General features: G+C 42.2%; 1 long non-coding RNA gene across 1 annotated transcript; it reads left to right on the forward strand.

Annotated features, from left to right (window-relative positions):
• The first annotated feature begins 8,454 nt into the window (after nt 1-8,454).
• LOC143745388 (uncharacterized) lies at nt 8,455-8,872 on the forward strand. The gene is made up of 2 exons (XR_013205984.1): nt 8,455-8,701; nt 8,740-8,872. It is a non-coding gene; the product is annotated as an uncharacterized LOC143745388 (long non-coding RNA).
• Nucleotides 8,873-10,063: the final 1,191 nt, after the last annotated feature.

Here is a 10,063-nt window from a genome sequence, read left to right on the forward strand (position 1 = left end):
ATGACAGCAGCAGCAGCAGCAGCAGCAATAACAGCAGCAGCAATAACAGCAGCAGCAGCAATAACAGCAGCAGAAATAACAGCAGCAGCAGCAATAACAGCACTAGCAGCAGCAGCAATAACAGCAGCAGCAGCAATAACAGCAGCAGCAGCAACAACAGCAGCAGCAGCAGCAACAGCAGCAATAACCGCAGCAGCAGCAGCAATAACAGCAGCAGCAATAACAGCAACAGCAGCAATAACAGCAGCAGCAATAACAACAGCAGCAGCAATAACAGTAGCAGCATCGGCAGCAATAACAGCAGCAGCAATAACAACAGCAGCAGCAATAATCAGAAGCAGAATCAGAATCAGAAAGAGCTTTATTGCCAAGTGTGCTTGCACACACAAGGAGTTTGTTTTGGTACTGAGGCTTCCAGTGGACATATACAAATACAAATACAACAAGAAACATAATACTACAAATTCTAAGAATAAAAAATAAAAATATATAAATATATGAGAATAAAAGTATCACAGTTGGGTTTAGTCAGAATAGACATTTTCAGATTTAAATATTATGAACATATATTACAGTGTTTTGAATATTATGAATAAATAAATCTACATATAAGTATCACCTGAGTGATTATTGCCGCAATAACAGCAGCAGCAATAACAGCAGCAGCAATAACAACAGCAGCAGCAATAACAGTAGCAGCAGCAATAACAGCAGTAGCAATAACAACATCAGAAGCAATAACAGTAGCAGCAGCAGCAGCAATAACAGCAGCAGCAATAACAGCAGCATCAATAACAGCAGCAGCAATAACAACAGCAGCAGCAATAACAACAGCAGCAGCAATAACAACAGCAGCAGCAATAACAGTAGCATCAGCAGCAGCAGCAATAACAGCAGCAGCAATAACAGCAGCAGCAGCAATAACAACAGCAGCAGCAATAACAACAGCAGCAGCAATAACAGTAGCATCAGCAGCAGCAGCAATAACAGCAGCCGCAATAACAGCAGCAGCAATAACAGCAGCAGCAATAACAACAGCAGCAGCAATAACAGTAGCAGCAGCAATAACAGCAGTAGCAATAACAACATCAGAAGCAATAACAGTAGCAGCAGCAGCAGCAATAACAGCAGCAGCAATAACAGCAGCATCAATAACAGCAGCAGCAATAACAGCTGCAGCAGCAATAACAACAGCAGCAGCAATAACAGCAGCAGCAATAACAACAGCAGCAGCAATAACAACAGCAGCAGCAATAACAGTAGCATCAGCAGCAGCAGCAATAACAGCAGCCGCAATAACAGCAGCAGCAATAACAGCAGCAGCAATAACAACAGCAGCAGCAATAACAGTAGCAGCAGCAATAACAGCAGTAGCAATAACAACATCAGAAGCAATAACAGTAGCAGCAGCAGCAGCAATAACAGCAGCAGCAATAACAGCAGCATCAATAACAGCAGCAGCAATAACAACAGCAGCAGCAATAACAACAGCAGCAGCAATAACAACAGCAGCAGCAATAACAGTAGCATCAGCAGCAGCAGCAATAACAGCAGCAGCAATAACAGCAGCAGCAGCAGAGCTGCTGGTCTGAGAACCAGGTGTGTGTTCAGGTGTGTATTTTGAGGAACTGAAACAGACTGAGCCATTGACCAACTGAAACCTGCTATAAGTCAATGGCGCAATATTTTTTTGCTCATTTAAAGATCGTGTTAATAATATGAGCCTATAGGCGGGTCCACAATGCACACACACACATATCTTTTTTTTAGATATATTAAAAAAGGTTTAGATGTCTGAGTGAAAATGTAATTATCATTAAAATTATTACTGTAATTGCCCTACAGTAAGCTTTATAGCCATTTCTGTCAAGATCATATTTTTAAAACACAGCTGAGCTGTGAAGTCAGAAGAGGGAGACGTGCCAAAAAAGTTCTATTCAAGTATGGAGAGTTTTGAGTCTGAGGTGATCCAAAATCCCCCTTAAACCTACGATGGCCCACAGCCATACAATTTTGATCCTCCCAGGCGTGAGACAGATGAGGAGCCAAACAAAAATTTAAATAATTCCTTTCGAAGAAACATAAATATCTGGTGTGAAGAGAACCAGTGGAGAGTTGGTCAGGTGTCTTGGTAAGTGTAGGCATAACTTAGAGGTGGAACGGTACATGTATTCGTATTGAACCGAAACGGTACGGACGTCGTGGTTCGGTGCATGAATATATACACGGAGAATACACGGTATAAAATAAATAAAACACACATGCAAATTAATTAATGCGGAACTACTGTAAGATATGCGGGTTATTTAGGGACACCTAATCTGTAGCTCCGCCTTAGCTCTGAAGCTCCGTGGCTATAATGAACAGGCTGCGATGTCAAGATTGCAATGCTGGAATATGTTGGTTGGTGTGTGTGTGTGTGTGGGTTTGTGTGTTTGTTTGTGTGTGTGTGTGTGTGTGTGTGTGTGCGTGTGTGTGTGTGTGTGTGTGTGTGTGTGTGTGTGTGTGTGTGTGTGTGAGTGAGTGAGTGAGTATGTGTGTGTGTGTGTGTGTGTGTGTGTGTGTGTGTGTGTGTGTGTGTGTGTGTGTGTGTGTGTGTGTGTGTGTGTGTGTGAGAGAGAGAGGCGCGGTCGCGATCGAACAGTGGAAACATAAAAACATACCTTATCGCTTTGATTCATAGGTGTCTATGTGGGCATTGCCAGCCCATGGCCTCAGCTGTAGAGAGCATGTGCTGCAGAGAGGTGGGTGCATACACCGTAGGCACCGCATCAGCTACCAGTCTCACTCGGGTTTTAAATCCCATTTTATAACTCATGAGATCTTCAACAGCGTAGTCCTTCTCAGTGAAATGAGCACTGCAAATGACCGAAGTCTTGGATACCAAAGCAGCACAGAAGTCAGCGCGTTTGGTCCGAACAAAGTTGACCCAGGCATGGAACACAGTCAACACTCTGTGACGGTCCATTAAAACCTAACCCTAACCCAAAAAGCAGGTCTGTGTTCCATGCCTGGGTCAACTTTGTTCGGACCAAACGCGCTGACTTCTGTGCTGCTTTGGTATCCAAGACTATTTTGCACCCAGCACAAACGCAGTAATTCACCATCGTGAAATTCTAAAAAAAATTCACTAATCACTATTTATCTCACTCTATAACTCGTACAATTATCAACACAGCTCACAAACTCACTTTCTCAGCGACCTGGGGAGACGTCTCCCTCTTATGACGTCAAGCGATTCGTTTGGGGGAGGAGCAGTTTTAAGTGAGTACTGAAAATAACAAACTTTTTCATCTTATATTCTGCCTTTAGGTATCAAAAACATACAAAACAATACATCAACTTGTCAAACGTGTATTTCCCCTAACTATTTTGTGTTAATCATAATTACAAATTTAACCTGACATACACACTGTAAGTTTACAGTGGTGTTGCATGAATTAATGCGCCTTCTGTTCAGATCCTTCCATCTCATGCTGCTGTTTTTAATGCAAGTCTGTGTGCGTTCCAACGGCTTCTTACACCACACGTCAATAAGAGAGAGAAAATGAGGACAAAATGTTTTCCGCCACTGTCCAGCTGATGAAATGTCAGAACAGCATGCAGCCGATGCTCAAAGCTACTGAAAAACAACTCCACATATCCCTCATAATGCAGACTGACATCCGCATGTATGCAGCGGTTTCATTAAGCAAGCGTTTAGCCGTGCATTATTATCAGAGGCTGAGGTAGACGACTTCTGAATTATGCAAGTTATTTTGTGTGTTGAGGACAGTGTTATTTCTGAAGTCCTGGAGGCTTGATGCATGACTCTAAGTAAATCATTCATGCACACAGGCTTATTCTGACAAACAACTCAAGCTACATTTTCAGAACGTTCTGCAAAGCTTTTCTCAAAGTTATGAACAAACGCTCTTCCTGTAACATTAATAGAACATATGTTCAAAGTTATCTGGTCTTTAACTCTTTCCTTGCCATGGATGGAATTTTTTTCACTGTATTACACATCTATTACACATCTATTACACATCTATTACACATCTTCTGAAAGAGTGCCGAATCTCCTCATCAAACACAGGTCAAGAAGAAGCGATAGAAGCATTGCTGACGCACATGTAAAATAACACCATTCAACAGCATATAAATCAAAACTGCGTAACGTTACTGACTGCAATGTTGAACACATGAAGAGGAAACGACTGAAGCTTTGAGGTGTTGATGGACTCGATCGACTCCATCTCTGAATCTCATCAAGACTGAGACCAAAACACGATTTTATCAGCTTTCTGTGGCTTTTTATGAAACTTCTCCAGATTCAAGTGTTGATAAAAACAATGCATGAAGCATAAAATATTCCAAATGAGAGATTCTGATTTTTCTTTTAATATATATTGCATGTTCAGATATTCATATTCATCTGACGTTTTTTAAATGTTACTTTATAAAACGTTTCAGAATGTTCATAGAACATTCAAAGGTAACGTTCCCGTCCTGTTTGAAGTATGATACAATGTTCCCTCAACGTTCACATAACCAAGAAAAAACATTTAAAAAACTAGATGTTTTGAACGTTCAGAAATAATGTTTTTATAACTTAATGGGAATATTAGCGAATGTTCTGGTTGGCTGGAATCCACTAGTTGTTTTTAGTTTTAGAAACAGCTGCTTGATATTGCAAACTGGTATTTCTTATCGTATTATTGTAATATATTGTCATAATAATAAACGTGTTTGTAGCGCAAATAATTTAAAGGGGTGGACGATTATGATTTCACTTTTTAACTTTAGTTAGTGTGTAATGTTGCTGTTTGAGCATAAACAACATCTGCAAAATTACAAACCCTAAGATTTGAATAAACCCCGCCCCCGGGACACTATTTAAAGATTATCATGACAGAATATGCTAATCAATGACTAGAAGATATCTACACATATGCAACATAAATTCATCAACTAACATTCAGAAATGTCCTGTTGCTTCTACATGATGTCACTTCTTCTTGAGTCTCTCCATCATTGTCTGACTCCGGCTTGAACATAAAAGGCTAAAAGTTTTTGAAATGTTTAGGGTGTGTGTGTGTGTGTGTGAGGTCATCGGAGCTGCTAACACACACACACACACACACACACACACACATACACACACACACACACACACACACACACACACACACACACACACACACACACACACACACACTGTGCCGGGAGCAGCAGCTCATTTGCATTTCAAGGGACACACACAAAAATGGCACGTTTTTTCTTACCCTCAAAAAGTGACGATTTTAAAATGCTATAAAAATATCTGCGGGGTATTTTGAGCTAAAAGGTCACATACACACTCTGGGAACATCAGAGACTTATTTTAAATCTTGTGAAAAGCGCATTATAGGACTCATTTTAACTGTTTACTGCACTTTGCTGTGATTCTAGTGTGATTCCCCTAAAGCGGCTCATGAATCTGAAGTCTCGCACCACAACACAATATAGTCCCGCAGAGGAGGGGCGGAGTCAAGCAAATCGCTGGTCTCCCATTGGCTCCTGCGAGTGACTGTTATTTGACATGGGGAATGGGAAAGAGCAGATCTGCAGTTTCTCCTCCAGTGAACTCTCAGTCATCTGCTCCTCGGGCTTATATAATCCAGATCTGGCCTGGTTTCCAGCGCTGAGAGACGCTCATCTCTGACACTTCAACACTTCAACACACACAGTCTGCACAGAGATGCTTCCAGCCCGGAAAACTGCGAAGAGCTGGACGGGTTTCTCAGAACCTCTGGACTCGAAGGGATTGTGTAAAGAAGAGACCGGGGCTAGTTGTCACAAAGGCTGCAATCCAAGAGAACATTTACAAACATCATATAATCATGTGTAACAAGACCCTCGTGTCACGATTCGATACATATCACGATACTGAACTCACAATACGAGATTATTGCGATACTCCAAGACATATGATAAAAGGTTATCAAAAAATGAACTGTTGATTAAAATGCTACTTTTGGTTTTACATTGTAAATAAGAACAGGCTTGGACTCGGTGCTGATAAATCCAGTGCAGAACATCAGAGACGCCAGAATAACAATATTCATGATCCTGAAGATGAAAATACTGAACTATTTTAGACGAATATGCTTGTACTCTGACACTGATTTGTATATTTAAAATAATATTGGCCTCTTTTTACTGGTAACATCAGACATTTGGCATTATCAACACAAATATCCCCCATTGCGTTATTATACATATTAAACATTAGATATAGTCGTTTAATGTAGTACTGACAGTAAAACTCTGAAAACTTGAATATTTTCTCACACAGTAATTTTTATTTTGGCTGAACTATCCACAATACATATTGTTGCATTTCTGTATTGCGATATATTGTTACACGCCTACATTTCTGTGAATTCTGTCCTCCAATATTATATTTTGTATTTTTACAGTTCAGCTGTTTTGCTTGTGTTTCTGTGCATCAGTTTCAGATGAAACACAAGCTTGAACTCCTGAAAACATTTGATCAAACGTTGATCCCTGATCTGATGAGGAACGACAGATCTTCAGACGGATGATGATGTTCTGATGCTGAATCTGACAGAAACACATGCTTCGTCTTCCGTCCACATGAATGATAACCGAGCCTGAGGTGCTGGACTCCTCGAGCCTGCGGTGAGCTTTTAATGAGGAACACACTCTTCGCTAATGAGGAAAGCGCTTCAACTGTTGGTGAACTCTATAGAAGAATCTATTCTACTTTAATTCATATACATGCCCAGAATCTGTTTATATGTCAAACTCTCGGGGCTTCTGTACGTAAAGAAAGAAAAGAGCTGATGCTGATGAGGCTTGATACTCGTTTACTAAAGGACGAAATAAAGCCATGATTTTATTTGAAATGATGTTTCCCCTGAGGGGTTATTGCTAACCCATGCTAACAGCTCCACACCGCTAATCATAACGTATGCTAACTGTCAATCTTATCTGACGATTGTGGTCCTGGCAGAAATTTCTTTGAAAGGAAGCTGAAATAAAAAGATATATATAAATATTTGATGAGAAACAAACTTTAAAAACAAAAAAATTAGAAATGTAGCCTTGGTAAAAACTGAATTAAAACAAGTTTAAGTAATACATTTTTTTAAAAAAAGTATTAAAACAATATTAGTAACAAAAAATAAAGCTGTATTGAAAAATCTCATAAAAAATGACAAAAGCACATAAGAAAAAGGAAACCTAAACTAAATTTATAATGAAAACTGGAAACATCAAAAGTGAAGTACTAAAATTAGTTAAGAAATATTCAAACACACACACACACACACACACACACACACACACACACACACACACACACACACACACACACACACACACACACACACACACTCATACATACACACATATATATATATAAAAAGAAAAATAGTTCCAAAAAATAAAGCTAAATTGATTTTTTTACACATTATAAAAACAGTATATACAGAAAATATTAAAACCTACACTAAAATGAAAATATAACAATAAAAGCAAAATCAAAATATTGATAATGCTACATAAAAAACAGTAAATTTGACTGGCAGGTGAGTAAATTCTGTCAGGAATGAACTGTTTCTTTAAGATACAATATAAATATAGAGTGAAGAGAATTTAAGACTTACTGAATAATTGTATATTTAGTCTTTCTTGTATGCTTCATATCATTCTTCAGAATATGATCTGCAGATCTGCAGGTGTTTGAGCAGGAATAACGTCAGCGATATAAAGCTGTCGTTCCTCAAACTCTGAGGCTCGTTCTTCAGCCACGGGTCTTCGGAAAACTGGGAAAACGGGGAAAAACTATAGCAAATCTAACTAAACTCCACGTTTCACATAAGGAAAAGAAACTCAAACTCATGGCCAATGGAAGATCGTTTCCGCCACGGGACACAAAATAAAAAACATACTTGACTTTAAACTTTTTTTTCTCACAATTGTGACTTTATAACTCAACATTTTTAGTTTATATTTCATAATTCTGAGAAAAAAAGTAAAAAATGTGAGATATAAAGTCTCAGTTACCATTTTTATGTTTGATTCCGTGGCAGAAAAACACAGAGCTGTGAATGAGCACAAATGCGTAAAAGCACGTATGAGTAATAAAAGTGTTAGTTTCTGAAAAGGGTCTGTTCCCTTTCGAAGGGAACTCAACAATACGTCAACGACGCTATGGGGAACGCCTCAGGCGTGACAGGTGTCTGAAATCACTATCAAATCACGTCAATCATATTGACCGGCGACAGCCCGTGAATCATTAGCGTGAATGATTAACGTGCGACCTGGAAGTATAAAAGGGCGCCTTGCAAACATGACAAATCATCTCATCGTCTTCAGGGACTGTCTATTTGAAAACGCTATTCAATGAAACGGTAAGAAAATTAAATGTACAGCACACGAGTGTGCTTTTCTTGCCTGGGAGAAGAGCGCGCACGGGAGATTCTCGAGGGAATCCTCTGTGTGAACTGTGAGCGTTTTTCTCTTAAAACGCTCGCTCTCGTCTGGCCCTCTTCTCGAGTGAAGGGGGTTCAACGTCTGGTTCTCATGGTCCCGCTCGTGCCGAGGCAGAGCGGCGACTTGCATCATGGGCTTCCAGATAGAGCTCGTCGATCATCTTGAGAGTGCTGTAAACCTCTCAGATGATTCGACGGCTGACGAGGGCGAATTGCAGGTCGATGACGAGGATTTTTCACCGACGGTTTCCTGCAGTTGCTGCTCTTCAGGACGAGCAGGAGATGGCTGAGGAGGTTTATAATCAGGTAGATCCTGAACCCTCTCAGCCACCCTGCCCCGTGTATGCAGGTCTGGTGGATGTTGTGGAGCGCGCCGCCAACAGGCTGTAGCTGCCATGGCAACGCGCTAGAGGAGAGACCGCTCGCGGTAGGCTCGGCGATCGGTTTCTCCCCGGCCATACACCACCAGCTCAGGTGAGCCTTCCATTCCTTCCTGATCTTCACACGGAGATCGAGAGGGCATGGAAGAGCCCATGCTCTGCCCGTATTCACTGACATCAGCGGGTTAATTTCGCTGATGTTGATGGGATCGCAGAGCATGGGTATGTGTCGATGCAGCCCATTTGACGAGTCGTTTGCAAACTATCTCGTGTCTGGGCAGGCGTCGACACTGAGAGCTCCAACTCTGCCATCCAAACCGCTAAAGACAACAGCGCGTTTGAATGGCAGAGCATACACGGCAGCAGTTCAGGCTGGTGCTTCCCTGCACACCATGGCGGTGCTGCAGGCATACCGGGCCGACCTGCTGCAGGATCTCGACCAGGGGGCAGGGTTGTCCCCTAAGGCAGTTACTGAGCCGCGCCGAACCACGGCTCTTGCGCTCCGGGCCACCAAACAAACTGCTGCCACGATCAGTCGGTCGATGGCGGCGATGGTGGCCACGGAGAGACAGCTTTGGTTAAACCTGGCCGACGTTGAGGAGAAAGAGAAGGCCTTTCTCCTCGATTCGTCGGTTTCGCCCTCTGAACTCTTTGGCCCCGCCGTGGAGGCGGGGCTTGGGAAGTTCAGGGAGGCGAAGGCGCGCTCAGCTGCTTTTAGGAAAAAACCTACATACCGCTGAGATCCGGTTCCACGCCCAGGCAGGCGGGAGGGCCTGGCCCTTCACGATCTGAGGACCGTAGACAGGGCCAGAGAGCCAGTGTCGCCTCTCGTGCGCCCCCTCTGTGGAGGAACAGGGCGCAGGAAAGGCGTGACTCCCGCTAGAAGAGGGATCTGAGGGAGGTTATCCAGCACAAGCGCATACAGCGTCGCTGATGGATAATCTCCCCGGAGGGCTTCATTAAAAAGAGAATCCAGCCCTCTCCTCTCTTCTGACTCCCCAGACGTTCATTACATCAGGCCTGGCGCTGGGCCTATGATAAGAACGATGTTCCAATGGCCCGCCTAGGCTTGGTTAGTAGAAACGCCTCTTTCAGGCATGTAAAGTGGTGGACCCCAGGTTCATAAAGAACTATCTGGCGAGTCTTCACTCCGCACGCCGCAGGTGAGCTGTCTGGTCTTTTCAAGAGTAAATTTTTGTG

This window comes from Siphateles boraxobius, unplaced genomic scaffold, assembly GCF_051911475.1.
Source record: "Siphateles boraxobius isolate OS27281-9 unplaced genomic scaffold, OSU_SipBor_1 201, whole genome shotgun sequence".
Lineage (NCBI taxonomy): Eukaryota > Metazoa > Chordata > Actinopteri > Cypriniformes > Leuciscidae > Siphateles > Siphateles boraxobius.